Source organism: Ambystoma mexicanum, chromosome 4p (genome assembly GCF_040938575.1).
Source record: "Ambystoma mexicanum isolate Mex_15411 chromosome 4p, UKY_AmexF1_1, whole genome shotgun sequence".
NCBI classification, from domain to species: Eukaryota; Metazoa; Chordata; class Amphibia; order Caudata; family Ambystomatidae; genus Ambystoma; species Ambystoma mexicanum.
In genome coordinates, this window is record NC_090927.1 from 1270823003 (window position 1) to 1270847751 (window position 24749).

The 24749-nt window shown below is 50.3% G+C and overlaps 15 pseudogenes; all 15 read left to right on the forward strand.

Annotated features, from left to right (window-relative positions):
- The first annotated feature begins 1428 nt into the window (after nucleotides 1-1428).
- Nucleotides 1429-1547, forward strand: LOC138458211 (5S ribosomal RNA; annotated as a pseudogene).
- A 327-nt stretch (nucleotides 1548-1874) lies between these two features.
- On the forward strand, nucleotides 1875-1993 carry LOC138458210 (5S ribosomal RNA; annotated as a pseudogene).
- A 107-nt stretch (nucleotides 1994-2100) lies between these two features.
- On the forward strand, nucleotides 2101-2219 carry LOC138458252 (5S ribosomal RNA; annotated as a pseudogene).
- A 760-nt stretch (nucleotides 2220-2979) lies between these two features.
- On the forward strand, nucleotides 2980-3098 carry LOC138458767 (5S ribosomal RNA; annotated as a pseudogene).
- A 544-nt stretch (nucleotides 3099-3642) lies between these two features.
- On the forward strand, nucleotides 3643-3761 carry LOC138457505 (5S ribosomal RNA; annotated as a pseudogene).
- A 106-nt stretch (nucleotides 3762-3867) lies between these two features.
- LOC138459809 (5S ribosomal RNA) lies at nucleotides 3868-3986 on the forward strand (annotated as a pseudogene).
- A 107-nt stretch (nucleotides 3987-4093) lies between these two features.
- Nucleotides 4094-4212, forward strand: LOC138459351 (5S ribosomal RNA; annotated as a pseudogene).
- Nucleotides 4213-4318: 106 nt separating this feature from the next.
- LOC138457574 (5S ribosomal RNA) lies at nucleotides 4319-4437 on the forward strand (annotated as a pseudogene).
- A 332-nt stretch (nucleotides 4438-4769) lies between these two features.
- LOC138459688 (5S ribosomal RNA) lies at nucleotides 4770-4888 on the forward strand (annotated as a pseudogene).
- A 332-nt stretch (nucleotides 4889-5220) lies between these two features.
- LOC138458071 (5S ribosomal RNA) lies at nucleotides 5221-5339 on the forward strand (annotated as a pseudogene).
- Nucleotides 5340-5673: 334 nt separating this feature from the next.
- On the forward strand, nucleotides 5674-5791 carry LOC138458913 (5S ribosomal RNA; annotated as a pseudogene).
- Nucleotides 5792-5898: 107 nt separating this feature from the next.
- LOC138459877 (5S ribosomal RNA) lies at nucleotides 5899-6017 on the forward strand (annotated as a pseudogene).
- Nucleotides 6018-6343: 326 nt separating this feature from the next.
- On the forward strand, nucleotides 6344-6462 carry LOC138458267 (5S ribosomal RNA; annotated as a pseudogene).
- A 2607-nt stretch (nucleotides 6463-9069) lies between these two features.
- LOC138458772 (5S ribosomal RNA) lies at nucleotides 9070-9178 on the forward strand (annotated as a pseudogene).
- A 468-nt stretch (nucleotides 9179-9646) lies between these two features.
- LOC138456477 (5S ribosomal RNA) lies at nucleotides 9647-9766 on the forward strand (annotated as a pseudogene).
- The last annotated feature ends 14983 nt before the right edge of the window (nucleotides 9767-24749 follow it).

Below are 24749 nucleotides of genomic sequence, written 5' to 3' on the forward strand. Positions count from 1 at the left end.
AGAAGGAGGAGGAAATGTGTTGGAGGGGAAGAATAAGACTTCCGTTTTTTCAGAGTTGAGGAAAGAAAGTGGGAAGACATCCAGTAAATTTGCTTATGTTTCCAAAAAAAATGTATCCCTTTTTATAGCGGAAATGTTGGACAACAACATGAGGGCTGGAGAAACCTATTTACATAGAATTAACATACGGGTAGTGTGTTCATGGATAATAAATCTACCTTTACATGTAATGCAGTACAGAGAATATTGAGTCCATAAAGAGGCTTGAATGAAAGACATTATTGTTATTATTCGTGCCTTGAAACACTTGTGTATAGGCGCGTTACAAATGCCTTATCATTATCATTGTGTTGGTTGTTTTCTCCAACTCCCTGCAACAGAAACAGGATGGAGTAAATTTATTTACTAGACATAGGAGTCCTGAATGGGCCCACAAGTCTTATATTTCGTGCCTGATCGAGCGCTGATTGAGTGATGAGCGTGGTTTTATGATGCAAGTGGCTTTATGGCTTAGCTTACTAAATGCAACTGCATAAGAGTAATACTCTTAGCATTTCTCAAGCCTACGGCAACACCACACTGAATGCGCCCGCTCTTGGCTGATCTCAGAACCTAAGCAGTGTCAGGCCTAGTTAGTACCGGGATGAAAGACTGCCTGGGAATCCTGGTTGCTGTAGGCTTTTTTCTACTCCTTGTTCAGGAAGTGAGCCATTTCTCAAATGTCTTTCAAAACTGCATGGTCTAGCCGACTAGATGCTTAACAGTGCAAAACTCACTAGGACTAGAGCCTATGGCCACAACACACTGAATGTGCCTGAACTCGGAAGTGATGCAGTGTTGGGCCTAGTTAGTACCTGGAAGGGACACCACCTGGGAATACCAGGTGCTGTGGGCTTTTTTGTGCTCCATGTTCAGGAAGTGAGCCATTTCTCAATTGTCTTTCAAAACTGGATGGTCTAGCTGACTAGATGCTTAACAGGACAAAACTCACTATGACCAGACCCTACGGCCACACCACACTGAATGCGCCCAATCTTGTCTGATCTCGGAAGCTAAGCAGTGTTGGGCCTGGCTGGGAGACCGCCTGGGAATACCAGGTGCTGTAGGCTTTTTGTGCTCCATGTTCAGGAAGTGAGCTATATCCCAATTGCCTTTCAAAACTGCATGGTCTAGCCGACTAGATGCTTAACAGGAAAAACTCACCCGGACTAAAGCCTGCGGCCACACCACACTGAATGCGCCTGGCCTTGAAATCTAAGCAGTGTCAGGTCTAGTTAGTACCTGGATGGGAGACCACCTGGAAATACCAAGTGCTGTAGGCTTTTTTGTGCTCCATGTTCACGAAGTGAGCCATTTCTCAAATGTCTTTCAAAACTGCATGGTCTAGCCAACTAGATGCTTAAAGGTTCAAAACTCACAAGGCCCAAATCCTATGGCCACACCACACTGAATGCTCCCGATCTCATCTGATCTTGGAAGCTAGGCAGTGGTGGGCCTAGTTAGTACCTGTATGGGAGACCACCTGTGGATACCAGGTGTTGTAGGCTTTTTTGTGCTCCATGTTCAGGAAGTGAGCCATTTCTCAATTGTCTTTCAAAACTTCATGGTCTAGCCGACTAGATGCTTAACAATACAAAACTTACTAGGACCACAGCAGCCGCACAACACTGAATGCGCCCAATCTTGTCTGACCTCGGAAGCTAAACAGTGTTGGGCCTAGTCAGTACCTGGATGAGAGACCCCCTGGGAATGCCAGGTACTGCAGACTTTTTTTGTGCTCCATATCCAAGAAGTGAGCCATTTCTCAAATGTCTTTCAAAACTGCATGATCTAGCCGACTAGATGCTTAACAGGACAAATTCACTAGGACCAGAGCCTACGGCCACACCACACTGAATGCGCCCAATCTCATCTGATCTCAGACACTAAGCAGTGTTGGGCCTAGCTAGTACCTGGATGGGAGCCCGCCTGGGAATACAATGTGCTGTAGGCTTTTTTTGTGCTCCATGTCCAGGAAGTGAGCAATTTCTCAATTGTCTTTCAAAACTGCATGGTCTAGCCGACTAGATGTTTAACAGGACAAAACTCAGTATGGCCAAAGCCTACAGACACACCACACTGAATGTGCCCGAGCTCGTCTGACCTTGGAAGCTAAGCAGTGTTGGGCCTAGCTAGTACCTGGATGGGAGCCCGCCTGGGAATACAATGTGCTGTAGGCTTTTTTTGTGCTCCATGTCCAGGAAGTGAGCAATTTCTCAATTGTCTTTCAAAACTGCATGGTCTAGCCGACTAGATGCTTAACAGGACAAAACTCACTATGACCAGAGCCTACGACGACACCACACTGAATGCGCTCAGTCTTCTCTGATCTCGCAAGCTAAGCAGTGTTGGGCCTCGTTAGTACCTGGATGGGAGAGCCCCTGGGAATACAATGTGCTGTAGGCTTTTTGTGCTCCATGTTCAGGAAGTGAGCCATTTCTCAACTGTCTTTCAAAACTGCATGGTCTAGCCCACTAGATGCTTAAAGGTACAAAACTCACAAGACGCAGAGCCTACAGCCCACCAGACTGAATGCGCCCGATATCAGAAGCTAAGCAGTGTCAGGCCTAGTTAGTACCTGGATGGGCGACGGCCTGGGAATCCCAGGGGCTATATGCTTTTTTGTGCTCCATTTTCAGGAAGTGAGCCATTTCTCAATTATCTTTCAAAACTGCATGGTCTAGCCGACTAGATGCTTAACAGTGCAAAACTCATTAGGACCAGAGCCTACGGCCACAACACACTGAATGTGCCTGAACTCGGAAGCGATGCAATGTTGGTCCTAGTTAGTAACTGGAAGAGAGACCGCCTGGGAATACCAGGTGCTGTAGGCTTTTTTGTGCTCCATGTTCAGGAAGTGAGCCATTTCTCAATTGTCTTTCAAAACTGGATGGTCTACCCGACTAGATGCTTACCAGGACAAAACTCATAAAACCCCGAACCTACGGCCACACCACACTGAATGCACCCACTCTTTTCTGATCTTGGAAGCTAAGCAGTGTCGGGCCTAGTTAGTACCTGAATGGGAGACCACCTGGGAATACCAGGTGGTCTAGGCATTTTTGTGCTCCAGGTTCGGGAAGTGAGCCATTTCTCAATTGTTTTTAAAAAATGCATGGTCTAGCCGACTAGATGCTTAACAGGGCAAAACTCACAAGGTCCAAAGTCTACGGCCACATCACACTCAATGTTCCCAGTCTTGTTTGAGCTTAAAAGCTAAGCAGTGTCGGGTTTACTTAGTACCTGGATGGGAGCCCTCCTGGGAATACCAGGTGCTGTAGGCATTTTTGTGCTTCATGTTCAGGAAGTGAGCCGATCTCAATTGTCTTTCAAACCTGCATGGTCTAGCCGAAAGGATGCTTAACAGTGCAAAACTCACTAGGACCAGAGCCTACGGCCACAACACACTGAATGTGCATGAACTCGTAACGATCCAGTGTTGGTCTAGTAAGTAACTGGAAGAGAGACCGCCTGGGAATACCAGGTGCTGTAGGCTTTTTTGTGCTCCATGTTCAGGAAGTGAGCCATTTCTCAATTGTCTTTCAAAACTGGATGGTCTACCCGACTAGATGCTTACCAGGACAAAACTCACTATTGACCAGAGCCTACGGCCACACCACACTGAGTGCACCCAATCTCGTCTGATTTCAGATGCTAAGCAGTGTTGGGCCTAGTTAGTACCTGGATGGGAGACTGCCTGGGAATAGCAGGTGCTGTAGGCTTTTTTGCGCTCCATGTGCAGGAAGTGAGCCATTTCTCAATTGTCTTTCAAAACTGCATGATCTAGCCGACTAGATGCTTAACAGGACAAAATTCACTAGGACCAGAGCCTACAGCCAAACCACACTGAATGCGCCCAATCTCATCTGATCTCAGATGCTAAGCAGTGTTGGGCCTAGTTAGTACCTGGATGGGAGCCCGCCTGGGAATACAATACGTTATAGGCTTTTTTTGTGCTCCATGTCCAGGAAGTGAGCCATTTCTCAATTGTCTTTCAAAACTGCATGGTCTAGCCAACTACATGCTTAAAGGTACAAAATTCACAAGGCCCAAATTCTACGGCCACACCACACGGAATGCTCCCGATCTCGTCTGATCTTGGAAGCTAGGCAGTGTTGGGCCTAGTTAGTACCTGGATGGGAGACCGCCTGCAAATTCCAGGTGCTCTAGGCTTTTATGTGCTCCATGTTCAGGAAGTGAGCCATTTCTCACTTTTCTTTCAAAACTGCATGGTCTAGCCGACTAGATGCTTAACAAGACAAAATTCACTAGCACAAAAGCCTACGGCCACACCAGACTGAATGCACCGGATCTCCTCTGATCTCAGAAGGTAAACAGTGTCGAGCCTAGTTAGTACCTGGATGGGAGACCGCCTGGGAATACCAGGTGCTGTAGCCTTTTTTTGTGCTCTATGTTCAGAAAGTGAGCCATTTCTCAATTGTCTTTCAAAACTGCATGGTCTAGCCAACTAGATGCTTAAAGGTACAAAACTCACAAGGCCCAAATCCTATAACCACACCACACTAAATGCTCTCGATCTCATCTGATCTTGGAAGCTAAGCACTGTCAGGCCTAATTAGTACCTGGATGGGAGACCACCTGGGAATGCCAATTGCTGCAGGATTTTTTGTGCTCCATGTTCAGAAAGTGAGCCATTTCTCAATTGTCTTTCAAAACTGCATGGTCTAGCCGACTAGATGCTTAACAGGCCAAAACTCACTAGGACCAAAACCTACGGCCACACCACACTGAATGCGCCCGATCTTGTCAGCTTTCGGAAGCTAAGCAGTGTTGGGCATAGTTAGTACCTGGATGTGAGACCGCCTGGGAATCCCAGATGCTATAGGCTTTTTTGTGCTCCATGTTCAGGAAGTGAGCCATTTCTCAATTGTCTTTCAAAACTGCATGGTCTAGCCGACTAGATGCTTAACAGGACAACACTCACTAACGCTAAAGCATATGGCCACAACCCACTGAATGCGCCTGAACTTGTCTGATCTCAGAAACTAAGCAGTGTCAGGCTTAGTTATTACCTGGATGGGAGACCGCCAGGGAATACCAGGTGCTCTAGGCATTCGTGTGTTCCATGTTCGGGGAAGTGAGCCATTTCTCAATTGTTTTTCAAAACTGCATGGTCTAGCAGACTAGATGCTTAATAGTACAAAACTCACTAGGACCCGAGCCTATGACCACACCTCACTGAATGCACCCTCTCTTGTCTGATCTTGGAAGCTAAGCAGTGTTGGGCCTAGTTAGTACCTGGAAGGTAGACCGCCTGGGAATACCAGGTGCTGTAGGCTTTCTTGTGCTTCATGTTCAGGAAGTGAGCCATTTCTCAATTGTCTTTCAAAACTGCATGGTCCAGCCGACTAGATGCTTAATAGGACAAAACTCATTATAACCAGAGCCTACGGCCGCACAACACTGAATGCGCCCAATCTTGTCTGACCTCGGACGCTAAGCAGTGTTGGGCCTAGTCAGTACCTGGATGGGAGACCCCCCTGGGAATACCAGGTACTGCAGACTTTTTTTTGTGCTCCATGTCCAAGAAGTGAGCCATTTCTCAAATGTCTTTCAAAACTGCATGATCTAGCCGACTAGATGCTTAACAGGACAAAATTCACTAGGACCAGAGCCTATGGCCACACCACACTGAATGCCCCGATCTCATCTGATCTCAGACACTAAGCAGTGTTGGGCCTAGCTAGTACCTGGATGGGAGCCCGCCTGGGAATACAATGTGCTGTAGGCTTTTTTTGTGCTCCATGTCCAGGAAGTGAGCAATTTCTCAATTGTCTTTCAAAACTGCATGGTCTAGCCGACTAGATGTTTAACGGGACAAAACTCAATTTGGCCAAAGCCTACAGACACACCACACTGAATGTGCCCGAGCTCGTCTAACCTTGGAAGCTAAGCAGTTTTGGGCCTAGTTAGTACCTGGATGGGAGACTGCCTGGGAATTGCAGGTGCTATAGGCTTTTTTTGTGCTCCATGTTCAGGAAGTGAGACATTTCTCAATTGTCTTTGAAAACTGCATGGTCTAGCCGACTAGATGCTTAACAGTACAAAACTCACTAGGACCAGAGCCTACGGCCACAACACACTGAATGTGCCCAATCTCGTCTGAACTCGGAAGCGATGCAATGTTGGGCCTAGTTAGTACGGGCGACCGCCTGGGAATGCCAGCTGCTGGAAGTTGTTTTGTGCTTCATGTTCAGTAAGTGAGCCATTTCTCAATGGTCTTTCAAAACTGCATGGTCAAGCCGACTAGATGCTTAACAGGACAAAACTCACTATGACCAGAGCCTACGGCCACACCACACTGAATGCGCTCAATCTTGTTTGATCTCGCAAGCTAAGCAGTGTTGGGTCTCGTTAGTACCTGGATGGGAGAGCGCCTGGGAATACCAGGTGCTGTAGGCTTTTTGTGCTCCATGTTCAGGAAGTGAGCTATTTCTCAATTGTCTTTCAAAACTGCATGGTCTAGCCGACTAGATGCTTAAAGGTACAAAACGCACAAGACCCAGAGCCTACAGCCACACCACACTGAATGCGACTGATATCAGAAGCTAAGCAGTGTCAGGCCTAGTTAGTACCTGGATGGTAGACAGCCTGGGAATACAATGTGCTGTAGGCTTTTTTTGTGCTCCATGTTCAGGAAGTGAGCCATTTCTCCATTGTCTTTCAAATCTGCATGGTCTAGCCGACTAGATGCTTAACAGTACAAAACTCACTGGGACCAGAGCCTACGGCCACACCACACCACACTGAATGTCCCCGATCTCGTCTCATCTGGGAAGCTAAGCAGTGTCGTGACTAAATAGTACCTGGATTGGGGACCGCCAGGGAGTACCAGGTGCTGTAGGCTTTTTGTTTTCCATGTTCAGGAAGAGAGCCATTTCTCTATAGTCTTTCAAAACTGCATGGTCTAACCGACTAGATGCTTAACAGAACAAAAGTTGCTATGACCCAAGCCTAAGTCCACATCACACTGAATATGCCCGATCTCACCTGCTCACGAAAGCTATGCAGTGTTGGGCCTAGTTGTACCTGTATGGGAGACCCCCTGCGAATACCAGGTTCTGTAGGCTTTTTTGTGCTCCATGTTCAGGAAGTGAGCCATTTCTCAATTGTCTTTCAAAACTGCATGGTCTAGCGACTAGATGCTTAACAGTACGAAACTCACTGGGACCAGAGCCTATGGCCACACCACACTGAATGCCCCCGATCTTGTCTGATCTTGGAAACTTAGCAGTGTCAGGTACCTGGATGGGGGACCACCTGGGAATACCAGGTGCTGTAGCCTTTTTTGTGTTCCATGTTCAGGAAGTGAGCCATTTCTCAATTGTCTTTTAAAAATGCATGGTCTAGCCGACTAGATGCTTAACAGTACAAAACTTGCTAGGCCCATAGCCTACTGCCACACCACATTAAATGTGCCTGATCTTGGAAGCTAATCAGTGTTTGGCCTAGTTAGTACCTGGATGGGAATACCAGGTGCTGTAGGCTTTTTTGTGCTGCATGATTAGTAATTGTGCCACTTCTCAATTGCTTTTTAAATTTGTATTTATTTATATTTATTAGGTTTATATTGCACTTTACGCCAAAGCGCTTTACAATACAACAAGAATACATAGTAAACAAGAAGCATAAAGTTACAAAGACATGAAACAAACCATCAAAAACAGTATGTAGATCAACTGACCAGTTCTGAAGAAGGAATAGATACAAGGAAGAAGAAAGGGAAGTAGAAAGGGAGGTCACAGCAGGGGAAGGATACAGAGATAACAGGAGTAGGGAAGGAGGGATGAGAAAGAAAGGGCAGAAGAGGGGAAAAAGGAAGGAGGGTAGAGATAAAGGAGAGATAAAAGGAGAAGGAGGGGAGTTAGGGCAGGGGGTGAAGAAGGAAAGATTTCAAGGAGGCAAGGAAAGAAGGGTAAGCGGAAATGGAACGGATGGAGAGAGGTAAAGAGTCCAGTGATGGGGGGCTAGAAGCTGAAAGGAACGGAAACGAGAGGAAGCACAAGGGGAAGTGGGTACTGTGAGTAGGAAGAGATAAGCGGATCTGAGGGAGCGAGAAGGAGAGTAGAAAGAAAGGAGAGGAAAGGTAAGGGGGAGCTAGCCCATGAATAGATTTAAAGACTAGGCAGAGGAAGTTAAATTTAAGTTGGGAGTGAAAGGGAAGCCAGCCAAGAAAAGAAAGGCAGGAAGAAATAGAATTAAGAGGTGCAAGAAGACAGAGTGTACGGATGGCAGAGTGGTAAAGAGATTTAAGGGGAGCAAGGTGAGAGGCAGGGAGTCCAAAGAGGAGAGAAGAACAATAGAAAAGTTGGGAGAAAATGAGGGAAGATATTACGAGATTAGTAGCATGGAAGGTGAGGGAGGAGCGGATTTTGCAAACATTGAATAGGGGAAAGCGGCAGGCGCGAGAGGTAAGAGAAATAGGATGGGAAAAGGAGAGGGTAGAGTCGAGGTGGAGTCCAAGGTTGCGAGCAGAGGCACAGATAGGGAACATAGTAGGAGGAAAGAAAATAAAAGGAGGGGGAGAAGGAGGAGGAAGCGTGTTGGAGAGGAAGACTTCCGTTTTTTCAGAGTTCAGGGAAAGAAAGTGGGAAGACATTCAGTAAATTTTCTTATGTTTACAAAATAAATGTATCCCTTTTTATAGCGAAAATGCTGGACAACAACATGAGGGCTGGAGCTACCTATTTACATATAATTAACATACGGGTAGTATGTTCATGGGTAATAAATCTACCTTCACATGTAATGCAGTACAGAGAATATTGAGTCCATAAAGAGGCTTGAAAGAAAGCCATTATTGTGTTGGTTGTTCTCTCCATCTCCCTACAACAGAAACAGGATGGATGTAGTTAAGTTATCCTACCAGACATAGGAGTCCTGAATGGGCCCACAAGTCTTATATATCTCGGACTGATCGAGTGATGAGTGTGGTATCATGTTGCAAGTGGCTTTATGGCTTAGCTTACTAAATGCAAATGCATAAGAGTAATACTCTGCATTTCTGGAGCCTACGGCCACACCACACTGAATGCACCCGATCTCGGAAGCTAAGCAGTGTTGGGCCTGTTTAGTACCTAGATGGGAAACTGCCCGGGAATACCAGGCGCGGTAGGTTTTTTTGTGCTACATAATTAGTGATTATGCCACTTCTCAATTGCTTTTCAAATTTGCTTTTCAAATTTGCTTTTGTTTCCAAAATAAATGCATCCCTTTTTATAGCGGAAATGTTGGACAACATGAGGACTGGAGCTACATTGTATTAACATATAGGTAGTGTGTTCATGGGTACTAAATCTACCTTCAATGTCCATGCAGTACAGAGAATGTTGAGTACATCAAGATGCTTCATAGAAAGCCATTATTGTGTTGGCCGTTCTCTTCACCTCCGTTCAACAGAAACAGGATTGGACGGAGTAAAGTTATCCTACCTGACATAGGAGTCCTGAATGGGCCCACAAGTCTTATTTATCTTGCCTGATTGAGCGCTGATCGAGTGATGAGCATGGCATCATGTTGCAAGTGGCTTCATGGTTTAGCTTACTAAATGCAAATGCATAAGAGTAATATTCTTAGCGTTTCTGGAGCCTACGGCCACACCACACTGAATGCGCCCGTTCTCGTCTGATCTCAGAAACTAAGCAGTGTCAGGGCCTAGTTAGTACCTGAATGGGAGACCGCCTGGGAATACCAGGTGCTGTAGGCTTTTTTGTGCTCCATGCTTCAGGAAGTGAGCCATTTCTCAATTGTCTTTCAAAAATGCATGGTCTAGCTAACGAGATGCTTAACAGTACAAAACTCACTAGGACCAGAGTCTACAGCCACACCACACTGAATGTGCCCAATTTCGTCTGATTTCGGAAGCTAAGCAGTGTCAGGCCTATTTAGTACCTTAATGGGACACCACCTGGAAATACCAGCTGCTGTAAGCTTCTTTGTGCTCCATGCTCAGGAAGTGAGCCATTTCTCAATTGTCTTTCAAAACTGCATGGTCCAGCCGACTACATGCTTAAAAGTACAAAACTCACAAGGACCAGAGTCCATGGCCACACCACACTGAATGCGCCGGATCTCCTCTGATCTCAGAAGCTAGTGTCGAGCCTGGTTAGTATCTGGATGGGAGGCCGCCTGGCATTACCAGGTCCTGTAGGTTTTTTACGCTCCATGTTCAGGAAGTGAGCCATTCATGTAAGGCTTCTAGCTTTCAGGCGCAGGCATGGTACAAACCAACCACCCCCACTGCGGTCTTGGCAACTGCAGCACTAGGCTTGCACATGCCTCTGCGACCTCAGTCGGGAAGTGGGGTTAGGGATGCGTTGATTGGATGGGTACGGGTGATGAGGGTAACCGGAAAGAGGGTTAGGAAGAGGTAGTGGATGGGTCGGCGGACATGGGATAATGTTAACAACAGTACAACATAACCGTTCTCCCACATGCATACATTCTCCACTGTATTCAACAACATACAACATAAGGTAACCAATAAGGTACTTAGCTCTGGTTGTGAGTGCTAGCCTCCTGCCTGCGCACTCTCTGGTCCGGTAACTGGAGCAGTTCAAATGCTGCAAAGAGAACTTGCATTAATGACTGCACGGTGTGCCGCCTATTTTTTATTGTTTTATATAGCGCCTTAATCCAAGGCAGTTTACAGATAACAACCAGTAATACATAAAACATGGAACAGTAGAAGCAAAACAGTAAACATGAATCAAACCATAAAATCGGCATTTAGAAGGTAGAGGAGAGGAAGGGGGTAGGGAAGGATCGTGAGGGAGAAAGTAATAAGGACCAAGTTACTTACCTGTAACTGTTGTTCTCCAGCATGGGTCTGGCATGGATTCACATGCTCATGAATATTCCCCGTCGTCAGGCTGGGAATCCTCGGTAAAGAAAAAATCAGTATCAGTTTTGTTTCTGATCTGTCTTTCTTAGTCGTAATCAATCACTGATCTCTGGGTCATACTGCCCCCAGCCAATGACTGCCCTCTCCCTAAGCCCCTCCCCTGGCAGCCATCCTCAGGTTTGGTAGCACGTAAAGTGGCAGTATGACCAAGTAAAGAGCCGCAGAGGGGAAGGAGGGAGGGTTCGCATGTGAATCCATGCCAGACCCATGCTGGAGAACAACAGTTACAGGTAAGTAACTTGTTCCTTCTCCAGCATGGGGTCTGGCATGGATTCACATGCTCATGAATATAAGAATACATAGCAGTATACACATGCACAATCACGGGAGGTGGTAACAGGCTCAACATTAAGCAATACAACAACTCAACATTAAGCATCTCTTACCTCCTCACCAGGCTCACCTTAAGCGAACAGGTTGCGCAGCACTGCTTGGCCGACCCTGGACTCCTCCCTGGAGTCCCGATCGATGCAGTAGAATCTTGTGAAGGTGTGCGTCGACCTCCACGTAGAAGCCCTGCAGATGTCCAGCAGGGGCACACCAGACAGGAACGCCGTGGTAGCAGAGATCCCTCTGGTCGAATGGGCTCTCGGACGGGCGGGCAGCGGTCGGTTTGCCAACCGGTGACAGTGCATGATGCAGCCGGAGAGCCTTCTGGAAATGGAAGCCTTCGAGAGAGCCTTCCCTTGATTCACAGGTCCAAAGTTCACAAACAGCTGTGATGGCCTTCTGAAAACTCTTTGTGCGGTCCACGTAGAACTTCAGCGCTCTAGCCACATCCAGCGAGTGGAAAGTCCTCTCGGTCGGAGACGAAGGCGACGGGAAGAAAACTGGCAACACCAAGGGCTCGTTGAGGTGGAAGTCCGAAGGCACGTTGGGCATAAAGGAGGGGTGCGTCCTCAGCACCACCCTTGTGTCATGAAAAGTCAAGTATGGAGGCTTGCAAGATAGAGCCTGGATCTCTCCCACTCGTCGTGCGGAGGTGATGGCTATGAGAAATGCTGTCTTCCACGACAGGAACTTCAACGGCGCCGAATGCATAGGCTCGAATAGGGCCCCCATTAGCCCGGTCAGCACCACGTTGAGCTCCCACGCCGGGGCGGGGGCCTTTCCCTGCGGGAACGATCGGAATAGTCCCTTCATAAATTCCTTCACCAGGCGATGAGACCACAAGGACGCCCGTCCTGTAGTTCTGGTGTATCGGGAGATGGCCGTCAGATGTATCTTGATGGAGGCGTGAGCCAGTCCAGCTTTGGCCAGCAACAGTAGGTACGGCAATACTTGAGGGGCCGTAATCCGCAGAGGGTTAATCTTCTGTGCACGGCACCAGACAGAGAACCTCTTCCACTTATGTCCATAGCATTTGAGAGTTGAGGACGCCCTGGCTTTTGCAAGAACCTCTCTGCAGTCAGCCGGGATATCGTATCCTCCAAACTCTAGTGCTGCAGGAGCCAAGCCTGCAAGTTCAGCGACTCTGGGTCGTGATGAAGAATGGCGCCTCCTTCTCTGGAGAGAAGATCCGCGTTCGTCGCCAGCTTCATAGGTGGGGATGCTGACAAGTCCAGAAGGTCCGGGAACCAGATCTGTCTCGGCCACGCCGGTCCAACGAGGATCATCCTGCACCTGGACCTCTTGAGCTGGTTGATGAGACGGAGCAGCAACGGCAACGGAGGGAACGCATACAGGAACAGGCCGTCCCAACGGAACGAGAAAGCATTGCCCATGCTCCTCGGCTGTGCAAACCTGCTGGTGAACCTCTGGCACGGAGTTCGTCGCCGTCGCAAACAGGTCGATCTGGGGTTTGCCCCATCATTGAAAGAGCCGATCCACCTGGTCCTGGCATAGTTCCCACTCGTGGCACGAGCGCAGCTCCCTGCTGAGTGGGTCAGCAATGGTGTTTTTTATTCCTGCCAAGTGGAAGGGAACCAGAAACATCCCCTGGGCAACGGCCCAGTGCCACAGATCCTGGGCCTCCTTGCATAGGGCTGGGGATCTGGTGCCTCCCTGCTTCCGGATGTAGAACATCGTGGTGGTGTTGTCGGTGAAGATCCTCACCACTTTGTCCTTGAGGGATGGAAGGAACGATTTGAGCGCCCAGAACACGGCTCGTAGCTCCAGGATGTTGATGTGGAGAGACCTCTCCTCCGGGAGCCAGAGGCCTCTTGCGTGGAGATCTCTGGTGTGGGCCCCCATCCCTCCAGGGAGGCGTTTGTCGTTACCGTCTCCTGATACGCCGGGGTCTGTGAATCCAGCGGGCGTCGAGGAACTCTTGTAGCGGACGCATCCGAAGTCTGCAAAGGGGCACAAGGTAGATGCATGAGGACATCATCCCGAGGAGGGACTTGATGGAACTCACTCTGGCCACATCCATTGCACCTTGCCCAAAATGGCCTTTGTCCTTTCTTCCGACGGAGATGCCAATCGCTTCAATGTATCGAGCTTCGCTCCCAGAAACAGTGCCACCTGCGACGGGACCAGGTGGGATTTGGGGTAGTTGATGGCAAATCCCAGCTCCGTGAGCAGGCAGACGGTCCTCGCTGTGTGTTCGACAGCGAGTTCTCTTGACCTTGCACGGATTAGCCAGTCGTCCAGGTAGGGGTGGACGTGGATCCCTTGCAGGCGCAACCACGCTGCCACAGGTGCGAGGCACTTGGTGAACACCCTGGGTGCCGACTTTAATCCGAACGGCAGGGCTCTGAATTGGTAGTGACGCCCCTGGACTACAAATCTGAGGAACTTTCTGTGTCCTTTTAGAATGGGGATGTGGAAGTAAGCATCCTCCAGGTCCAGTGACGATAGAAAGTCGCCGTCCTCCAGCTGTCCCAGCACGTGCTGGATGGTGACCATCCTGAATTTCTGTGCCTTGATGTACTTGTTCAACCGACGCAAGTCCAGGATGGGGCGCCAACCGCCTGTCTTCTTTCTGACGAGGAAGTATCTTGAGTATACTCCGGAGCCCCGGAGCCTCTTGGGGACGAGCTCGATGGCACCTTTGTTGAGCATTGCCCTTACCTCCAACAGCAGTTGAGGGACGTGATTCTCCTTCCTGGCCACGGGAGGAATGCAAGGACAATTCTTTTGAAATTCTAGCGAGTGTCCGCGGGCCAGGGTGTCCAGCACCCAACGGTCGGTGGAGATGGACTCCCACACGCTGACGAGCTTCGTCAACCGGCCTCCCATCGGGGTGCTTCGGTGGGGGCCAGACGCTATGGCCGGTTCAGTCCTGCTTGGAAGAGGCCTTGCCGCCTTGGCCTCCTTGCCGACGGCGGCGAGACCCTCCTTGCTTGCCGCGGCCTCTGTAGGCCTCCTGGGACGACGAGCGGACCGCCTGGCGGTAAGTAGAAGAGCCACAGCTGGATCCCTTGGAGGCTCCCTGTCTGCTGAAGGACTCCTAGGGCTCGGGCTGTTTCCGTGTCTGTCTTGATGGCCTGGAGGGACTCATCCACCGTCTTTCGAAACAGGTTGTTGTCGTCGAACGGCATGGCATGTCCAACACTCTGGTCTGGACATCCTGGCGAAAGTCCGTCGCCTTGAGCCATCCTCGTCGTCGGAGGCAAACCCCATTGCCCAGTTGGCGAAATCCGGTATCGGCAATGTCCGTTGCCACCGTAATGGCGTGATCCAACGCCACCTCGCCTTCCTGCAGAATCTGTAGGGCCTGCGCCCTCTTGTCGTCCGGTAGGAAGTCTAGCAGAGGAGCTATCTTGAACCAAAGCTCCCTGTCGTAAGGGGCCACAATCGCTAAGGCATTGGCCGCCTTAATCGTCGTCGCCGCCGACGAGATGACTCGTCGTCCCATGGAGTCCAACTTCTTGCCCTCGCTGTCCGGCGGGGAAGTGGAAGTTGAAGCCGCCGCACCAGCTGCTTTCTTCTTGGCCGCTGCCGAGACAACAGAGTCCGGCATGGGCTGGGCCCTGAGGCACAAGGGTGCGGCATCGGGGACCCGGTACTTCTTCTCGTACTTGTCCCTTTTGGCTGGTGTCGTGGAAGGGTTCTTCAGGATAGCCAGCCCCTCGTCCCAGATGTCGTCGAGCAACGGCACCGTGAGGACCGTCTTTCTCTTGGCCTCTCGTGGTTGGTAAAGAAAACCTTCCTTTTTCTGTTCCTCAGGGCAGAGCTGGAAGAGCTCGGATGCCCTGGCTATCATGGCATGAAAAGAGCCAATTTCGTCGGGCGGAGAGGCCCGAGGGGGGGTGATAACGGGATGTCCGTTGTATCATTGCCGCTGCCGTCGTCTGTCCCCGTCGCTGTATCTGTCGCCGTATCCTCCCAAGGGTCCGGCGAGGGGGATGAGGGGTCCACAGGCCTCATGGGCACTAACGGCGGCGCGGGGGGTCTCTCCTCCACTTGTTTGGAGGGCTTCCTGACAGTCCTGGTTCTGGATCCTCCGTCGGGGTCCGTGGTAACCTCGTCCTTATCTCAGTACATAAGGGCTGGATCGCCAACAAAATGGCCGCCGAGCTATCCTGGGGCTCGGGTAATGGCTGTGAGGGAGGCCCTCGTCGCTATCTTCGATCACATCAGCGGGAACCTTCCCCTGGGATCGAACCTTCTCGAACCTCTCGTTGAGGCCTACGAACCTCTCGTCTCGTTGAGGCCTTTCACGGTTTCCACCGGATCCTCCTCGGAGGCTGAATCCGAGTCCATAATGGCCACTGCCCCCCCCTCTTTTTCCACCGGGGTCTTCACGGGTGTCTTAACGATGGTCTGGAAAGAGGATTCCCTCCACGGTGGCAGGGAAACTCTGGGTCCCGAGGCCGCCTCCACTGGCATAGCCTCTGCCGGCTTCGCCAGGGCCGCTGCGACAACCTCGATAGCGGCCTTTGCCGGTTGGATCAAGGCCCTCATCACCTTAGGTGCGTCCTGGGCCTTCGCTTTGGGGGGAGGGTCATCGCCCCGCTCCCCCTCGGCTCCCTTCGAGATCGACCGGGACCTCTCCAGAAGCTTACCCGGGTTCTCGGACTTCCTCTTCCACGAACCAGAGCGCTGGCTCGTGGTTGATCGTGCCGGGGAAGTCGCACCCTGCCTGGCAGCCGAGGAGCCCGACCTTTCGGCGCTCCCGGTGTCCGCAGACTCGCGGTGCTTGGCCTTCTGTTGGGCCCCCGTCGCCGGGGCGCCCTCACAGGACTTAGAAGACCGCTCAGACTTTTTCTTCGCCTTCTCACCTGCTGTGCCCTTTAACCAGCCAGGCGGCGAGGCGGGAACAACGATCTTGCTTGGTCCGTTCCGACAGGTTCTTGCAGAACGCACAGTCCTTCTCCACGTGCGTCTTGTCCTCATGAAGGCAGTAGGGACATCTCGAATGCTCGTCCTCCTTGAAAACATTTTGCAATCCGCATCCTGGGCAGCTCCTGAATAGCTTGGATCCGGGCGTCATGCTTCACTTGTCCTGGGCCATGTCCGTTGAGGTAGGCCACAGATCTTCTGTAATCCTCCAAGAAGCGTAACTCAATGAAAACCTCACCCTTGAGGGGTGTAGAAGAATTCCGAAATGGGTCCCCATTATCGGAAGTAGAAACGGTGGAGCTTGAGGCTCAATAAAACCGAAAAAATGAGAAAATTCTCCTGAAAAAGCGCGAAAACGCAGTAAAGCTCGAGAGCTAAAGCACGAGGACTCCCAACACTTGAACGTGTGGTAAAGATCTGAGGATGGCTGCCAGGGGAGGGGCTTAGGGAGAGGGCAGTCATTGGCTGGGGGCAGTATGACCCAGAGATCAGTGATTGGTTACTACTGAGAAAGACAGATCAGAAACAAAACTGATACTGATTTTTTCTTTACCGAGGATTCCCAGCCTGACGACGTGAAGTGAGCAACAAAATAGAGGGGATCACAGTAGAGACGGGAAAAGATAAGGAGAACAGAGAGAAGATAATAGAAGCAGGGAGGGGATAGCGAGAAAGGGAAGGAATCAGGGAGGGGAGTGAAGAAGAAGTTCTTTCAAATAGGAGCGGAAAGAGGAATAGGTGAGGGAGGAGCAGATAGAGAGGTAGGGAGTTCCAGTGTAAGGGGGCAAGAAGCTGAAAGGAGCGGAAACGAGAAGAGGCACATGGTGGTGGGGGAACAGAAAGTAAGAAGAGATCAGTAGAACGAAGGGAGCAAGAGGGGGTATAGAATGAGAGGAGAGAAGAGAGGTAAAGAGGAGCTAGGTTATGAAGAGATTTAAAGACAAGACAAAGGATGTGAAATTTAAGCTGGGAGTGGAAAGGAAGCAATCCTAGGTAACAAAGTGAGTTGGAAATAGAGTCATGAGAAGAGCGAGAGTACGTATTGCAGAGTGATAAAGGGCTTTGAAGGGGGCAAGATGGGAAGCGGGAAGAGAGAAGAACAATAGAAAAGGCGAGAGAAGATGAGGGAGGAAATTAAGAGTTTGGTAGCATGGAAGGTGAAAGAGGGACGGACTTTACGGATGTTGAAGAGATGATAGCGACATGCCCGAGTAGTGAGGGAGATATGATGAGAGAAGGAGAGAGAAGAGTCAAAGTATATACCTAGATTATGAGCATGGTTTGAGATTGGAAGATTAGAAGAGGGAATATGGATGGATGGAGGGGGAGATGGAGAGGGTAGGGAGTTGAAGGAAAGAACAAGACTTCAGTCTTGTCAGTGTTAAAGAGAGAGATAGTGATATGACATCCAGTCTTTAATGGCAGTTAGACATGAAGAGAGGTTGAGATGTAAGTCAGAGGTGAAGGAGGAAAAGGAGAGGAACAGCTGGGTGTCATCAGCATAGAAATGGTGAGAAATCCCGAAGGAAGAGATAATAGGGGCACGGAGAGAGGTGTAAATAGAGAATAAAAAGGGTCCGAGGACAGAGCCTTGGGCACGCCGTAATTAAGAGGGAAGTTAGTAGAGGTTCGTCCTCCCCAAGAGACTGCGAAAGAGCGGTGGGAGAGGTAAGGGGAGAGCCAGTTAAGAACACATCCTTTGAAACCAAGAGAGGAAAGAGTGTTGAGAAGTAAGGGGTGATCACCAGTGTCAAAGGCAGCTGAGGTCAAGGAGGATGAGGACTGAGGAATGCTTAGAATAGCGAGCAGTAAAGAGGGAGTTAAGGACATAGGTAAGAGCGGACTCAGTTAAGTGTTTGGGGCGCAAGCCAGCTTGAGAGGGGGGAAGGAGAGAGTGGGTAGTGACGAATGTTGAGTTGAGAATAAGCTAAGCGTTCGAGTAATTTAGAGACAAGTTAGAAGTGAGATTGGACGAAAGTTGGAGGCGAGAAGAGGATTAGCTGAAGGTTTATTTAGTATAGGGATAATAGTGGCATGCTTAAAGGCAGAAGGGAAGGTGGCCGTAGATAAACAAGTGTTGAAGAAGGAGGTTATGTAGGGATTGAGAGGAGGGTAAATCTTGGGAATAAGAAGGGTAGGAATAGGGTCAGAAGGGGCGGCAGTAGGATGGGATTTAGTTAGGAGGAGAGAGACGTTAGAGGGAGTGATAGGAGAAAATTTAAACATGTGAGCCGAGGGGCAGTGTAAGGAGAGTGGAAGCTGTACATGCAGCTGCACATGCAGCTATGATTGGTGACCCCACCCCCAGGGTAAGGGTTCATGCAATGCCGGTGTCTGAGGCCTTTGCCTGCAAAAGTAGGCATCTATTTGCACTCATGCAAGCTTTTAAAGTTAACTGCATGTGGCATTTCACATGGAGGTCTTTTCTGGCCGCACATGGCTTAATACATGCAGCAATTAGGGATCAGCCACAGGGGCTAAAGATATGCATCTCCTCAATGTGAGCACACGTGGCTTCAAGCATGCAGTTCATAAAGGGTTAACTGCACATGCTTATAAGCATGCCGTTCGTGAAGGGTTAGCTGCGCATGGCTTTCCCGGCCGTCCTCATTTGCTGGCCGCCCGTGGCTTTAGTCCAACTGGGTCGCTCAGGACTGCTCATGCATGCAGGATGGAGCTTGCAGCATTCTGTCACTGTTTTTAGTGGATTGCCAATGCGCGCCTCATGCTGGGAGCGGTGTCGCTGCAGGCAACAAGTTGAGCGGCACACTTAGCTTTAATGAGTGCAGGGGGACGTTTCTGATTGGGCTATGCCCCCTGCACGTGCTTCCTGGTGCTTCGCTTCCCCCTCTGTATCAGCGCTACTTATCTTTGGTAAGCGATGGGCCGGAATGAAGATTCCTTAGGGCGTGGCCCCTCGTGTTTATCCCCTCGGCCGGAGCTCTTACTGATGCAACTGCTCTGCTCGAGTTCTCAAGCACAAGACCTGTGCTTTTGCTTCCGAGCATGCGCGCGCACGTGCCACTCCTAGCGTGGCTGAAAACTTTAGTTCCCGGCCCAGAGGCTGCTGGGAAATGCAATGAGGGCAAAGAAGCCTTTTATAAGGCTGCAATGTTTTTCTTGGATTTTGTTTTGTGTGCTTTCTTGGCTTCTCTTGTCTGGGGCCTTTGTGGTTGCCCCTTGAACCCACCCCCACACCCAACGCACACACATTCACACTCTGCGCCCAGACAATTTCTCAATTGTCTTTTAAAACAGCATGGTCTAACCAACTAGATGTATATAAGTACAAAAACTCACTGGACCCAGAATCTGCGGCCACATCACACTGAAGGCACCCAATCTCTTCTATTTTTGGAAGCTAAGAAGTGTTGGGCCTGGTTAATACCTGGACGCAAGACCGCCTGGGAATACCAGGTGCTCTAGGCTTTTCTGTGCTCCATGTTCAGGAAGTGAGCCATTTCTCAATTATCTTTCAGAACTGCATGGTCTAGCTGACTAGATGCATAAAAGTCCAAAACTCATTATGCCCAGAGACTGCGGCTACACCACACTGAATGCGCCTTATCTCATCTATTTTCGGAAGCTAAGCAGTGTTGAGCCTGGTTAGTGCATGGATGGGAGACAGACTGGGAATACCAGGTGCTGTATGCTCTTTTGTGCTCGATGATTGGTAATTGAGCCACTTCTCAATTTCTTTTCAAATTAATTTATGTTTCCAAAATACATGTATCCTTTTTATAGCGGAAATGTTGGACAACAACATGAGGGCTAGAGCTACCTATTTACATAGTATTAACATACAGGTAAGTGTGTTCATGGGTAATAAATCTACCTTCACAACCAATGCAGTACGGAGAATGTTGAGTCCATCAAGAGGCATTAAAGAAAGCCATAATTGTGTTGGCCGTTCTCTTCACCTCCCTGCAACAGAAACAGGATGGATGGAGTAAAGTTTTCCTACCAGGCATAGGGGTGCTAATTGGACCCACAAGTCTTACATATCTCGTCTGATTGAGCGCTGATCGAGTGATGAGCATGGTAGCATGTTGCAAGTGGCTTTATGGCTTAAGTTACTAAATGTAAATGTATAAGAATAATATTCTTAGCATTTCTAGAACCTACAGCCACACCACACTGAATGCACCACACTGAATGCACCCAATCTTGTCTGATCTCAGAAGATATACAGTGTCGGGCCTGTTAGTACCTGGATGGGAGACCGCCTGGGATACGATATTTCTAATCATTCAAAAATGCATGGTCTTATAAAAAAAGTGCTTGTATGTGTTATTTGTGGGACTTAAGACAGCATTTGACTCTGTGTCCCATGAATAGCTATGGAAGGTCATGGAGAAACGGAAAGTATCTGAAATGCTTTATACTCAAATACTGTGTCCTGTCTATGTTATAATCGGGCCGCAAACAAACAACATGCTTTGGGAGTTAGGCAGGGGTGTGCTGTGTCGCCCTCTTGTTCAATCTATATATACAATGAATTGTAGACGAGTTAGAGAGGGAGGACCAGGACTGCCCGAAACTGTCCACAACCAAGTTCCGGGCATTATTCTATGCAGATGATGCTGTCCTAATAGCCAAATCACCTGATGGACTAAATTAATCTCATGCTATTTTCACAAGGAAATCATAGGAGCTTGGTCTTGGCATTAATACGGCCAAGATGAAGTCAATGGTTATCAAACCAAAAGTTGGGAAGAGGGTTGCCCTCCTAATTACAATTGACAACAAGTTAATAGAACAAGTCAAAGGTTTTGACTATCTGGGTGTTGGGAATTCAGGCTAGTCCTGGATGGGCCCACCAGCTAGCCAAGGCGGCAGCCACGCTGAATAAATATAGTGGAGCAATTTTGGCTTTTTTCTAATCATCTATATCAGAGGAAGGCTCTCTGCTGCCCTCTATGGCTCAGAGTTATGGGGGTATGACAATACGGAGACCCTTCTAATAAGAGAAGATCATTTTTAAAAAGATTATTGCGCGACCGCCAGGGGGCGCGGAGGATGGTGGACGTGGGAGGACTGAGCTCCGTCCTCCTTCGTTGGGCCTACAGTGCAGTTTATCTCCCGGCTGGGGTCCCGAGGCAACATTTTGCCCTGAGACGCCCCCTAGCCGGCTGTTGCGTCTGGTGGTGGAGGCCTGGGTGGCCGTCCCATCCTCGACTGCAGGAGAAAGCGCCAGTGCGGCTGTGACTGCAAACTTGGTGGGCCCTGCCACGCCTCGGCGCAAGACTGCTGTGGCTTTCCCCCAGAGCCCGCATTAAGCAGAACAGGGGCCAGGCCCTTGCAGGGTTTGTAGAGCGCACAGACCACACTCCCCGGCCCACGCCTTGGTGAGGCGTGCCCGGAGAGAGCCAAAGCAGATTTCACCCGACACCTTTGTAGCACCCAAAGCTGTTTCCGGACCGGCGGAAGGACGTGGGTGTGTCCCTGGACACCCCAGGATACTGAGAGAGAGGGGAGTCCGGTCATTCGGACATGCAGCGCCAGGGGTTTTGTGTCCGGCTGGGGGCCTCTAGACTGCCAGCCGGGATCTAGACAAGGCCCAGAGCCCCCAGGGAGCAGGGGCGCTGCGGCCTCATCGACGGGGAGTGCTACGGTGATTACTGAGAGGTGGGCAGCTGGCCCTCCCTCACGGGCACATCCTTCTCACCGGACGGGGGTTCGCGGCAGGGATATTCGGAGTGGGCACGTCCCCCCCTTTCCCCGCGGAGCGGGCTCTACACCAGCGTGAAAAGATATGGATAGGGGGGAGCTGGAATCCGTCGCCTCTGGAGGCCTTGTCCGGGCCGCGGGCCCGACTCTAAAGCAAAAGCCGAGGACCCACATGCACAAGAGCCTGCCTGGGCATAGACCCACCCGCAGGCTGAAGGGGGTCCGCACTTAATATTGATTATCTACTGGATGCGAACTGGCCCACGCCACTGCAAACAGACTGTCATAATTGCATCGGTCCCCCATGGTAAAATCTAGTGTACGAACATTTGGGGGCGCGATATCCTCTACTGAATCCCTGTGAGCCCCGGCTCCATGTGGAGGGTGAGATTCTCCACTCTCCTGGAACTTGCAATTTACTGGAATAGAGGAGGAGCACGGGACAGAAAGGGGAAGGTACTGCCCCAAAGGCTGAGCACGTCAATCCCATTGACTCCCTGAAGGGGCCCCAGCCCCGGTACACCACCCCCATAAACCCCTAGAGCATCAGCGTTTGCCGCTTGCCAAATGGCTTCACTGTGACTTCATACATTGCAACAGGGTCACGATTGCAAAACAAGGGGGTGGAGATCCCAAATAAAGGAAGCCAGTACCTGGTCCAAACCGTTGGAGGAATCTGACAACTTATCCGGTGAACCTGGCACAGGGGCCCATAACTTCCTCAGCCCATCGGGCCCAAAACCAAGCACTCCTGTCCCTACAGCGTTTTAGGAGGATTCCATGTGACCCCGGCAGACCACAGTGGGTGGAACCCCCCCAGAATGTCACCGGGAGATGCTCCCACAGCCCCTGCCCTCACCAGAGAAGACCTTAAAGACATTTTACAGGAAATCAAGGCTATTAGGACCGATATACAGGCCTCCATATGTGACCCGAGGGGGAGAGTGGATACCCTGTAAGAAAAAAATTGAGGGAATGGAAAACAACCACCTCCAGACAGACCTTTTGGACATGAAGTATGAGGCACGGTTGACAGATCTGGAAATGAGAGAGGAGGACATGCTCCTAAAAATGGATGATCTCGAAAATAGGGAACGCCAGAATAACCTCTGCATCCTTGGAGTCACGCAACAGAGGGGTGAAACGGCTGCTGAGGTCGGACGGAAGGTTCAAGGGCTTATAAATCAACTCTTCACCCTGGAGGGGGGCAAAGAGGTCCAGCTGGAGAGGGCCCACAGGGCCGGAGGTGGAGGCGGGGGTGCCCCATGCTCCATAGTGGTGCGGTTCCTCTGTTACAGGGAGAAAATTGAGGTTTTAGAGAAGGCAAGGAGGCTTGAGAGTTTCACCTAAGAAGGGGATACGCTCAAGATCTACCAGGACCTTTCAACCCTAACTCTCACCTGCCGCAGAGAATGTCGCCCCCTCACCCTTTGGCTCACCAGACAGGAGATTAGGTATCAGTGGTCATATCCTTTTGCCCTTTCCTTTGAAAGAAATGGAGTGGATTACAGGGTAACGAGTGGGCAGGAAGTGATGCAAGTGCTTCAGGTCCTCAGGGGCGACAGGACCACCCCGGTGGAGACTGGGGATGACGCCCCATCCCCCCCGACTCTTCCAGGGCACCGGAAGGCCCTTGGGCCCTCAAAAAGATGAAGGGTTAGAGGAAATTCAAGAAACCTAACACAAGGAGAGAGAACGGACTAGGAGTTAGAGTTGGAGGCCCGGGAAGCTTGGCATAGCCATAGCCATTAAAGATGGACCCCTGCCGGGGGAGAAGTGTACAGAGGACCACCGCTCCGAGACCCATGGTGGCCTGCTTTTGGACAGGTGTCTCAAACAGGGAGGGAGAGAGGCAGGGGGGTGGGGAGGGGGAAGGAATCCTGTACAGGATATTGGCTGTACAGGATATTGGACTGACAAGGGGCTGAGCTTAAAAAGGATGGGCAATTTCAGGCTGGTGCGGACATGAATAACCAAGTGCTCCGTGATGGCTGTTTCTGAGAAAGAGGGCCGGGCCAAGCTGTTTAAGGTGGGGCTCTCAATGTTAAAGGCCTCAATTCACCCACGAAATGCACCCTGCTGGGTAGGGAGATGACAAATGCAGACCTGGACGCCCTTTTCATCCAAGAGAACAGATTGGTGGCGGGAGAGGAGAGGCGGATTCCGGGCCACCATGGGGGCCAGATCTTCTGGGCATCGGGCCCCACTAAGAGGGGGGGGGGGGTTGGGATCCTGATCCAGCGGCAGCATAAACTTTCAGAGGTGTCGACCTGGAGCAGAAAGGATGGGAGGGCCCTGGTGGTCACAGGGCACCTGGTCAACACCAGGATAACTTTTGCAGCCCTATACTGTCCGAACGTAGGCCAGATGCAATTTCTGAAGGAGACCCTGAGGGAGATTCTAGACAGGGCGTAGAGGCTTCTAGTTTTGGGGGGTAATTTTAATATGTTGGCAGACTGGGGACCATAGCGATGGACTCAGTACACCGGGTCATAGGGAAAGGCAGTCGAACCGGGATTTTGCCGACTTCATGTGGAACCAGGGCTTGGCGGATGTCTGGAGAGATAACCATCCGACGACTAGGGGATTTACTTTTTACTCAGCACCCCATGGTACCAACACAAGAATAGACTATCTGTTCATGGACCATCAACAGGCCAGTAGGGTGCATAGATCGGAGATCCGACCGGTTAGTTGGTCTGATCATGATCTGGTGGGGGTAGACATTATGTCCGGGCTAAAATCAAGGGAGTCACTGTGGCGCTGCAACAATCTCCTTTTGAGAGACCCGGTCTTCAAGGAGGAGATGGAAGATAATATCAGGGAATAATTTGCTATTAATGATACGGGGGAGGTTGAGAAGGGGGTGGTATGGGATGCGACCATAGCA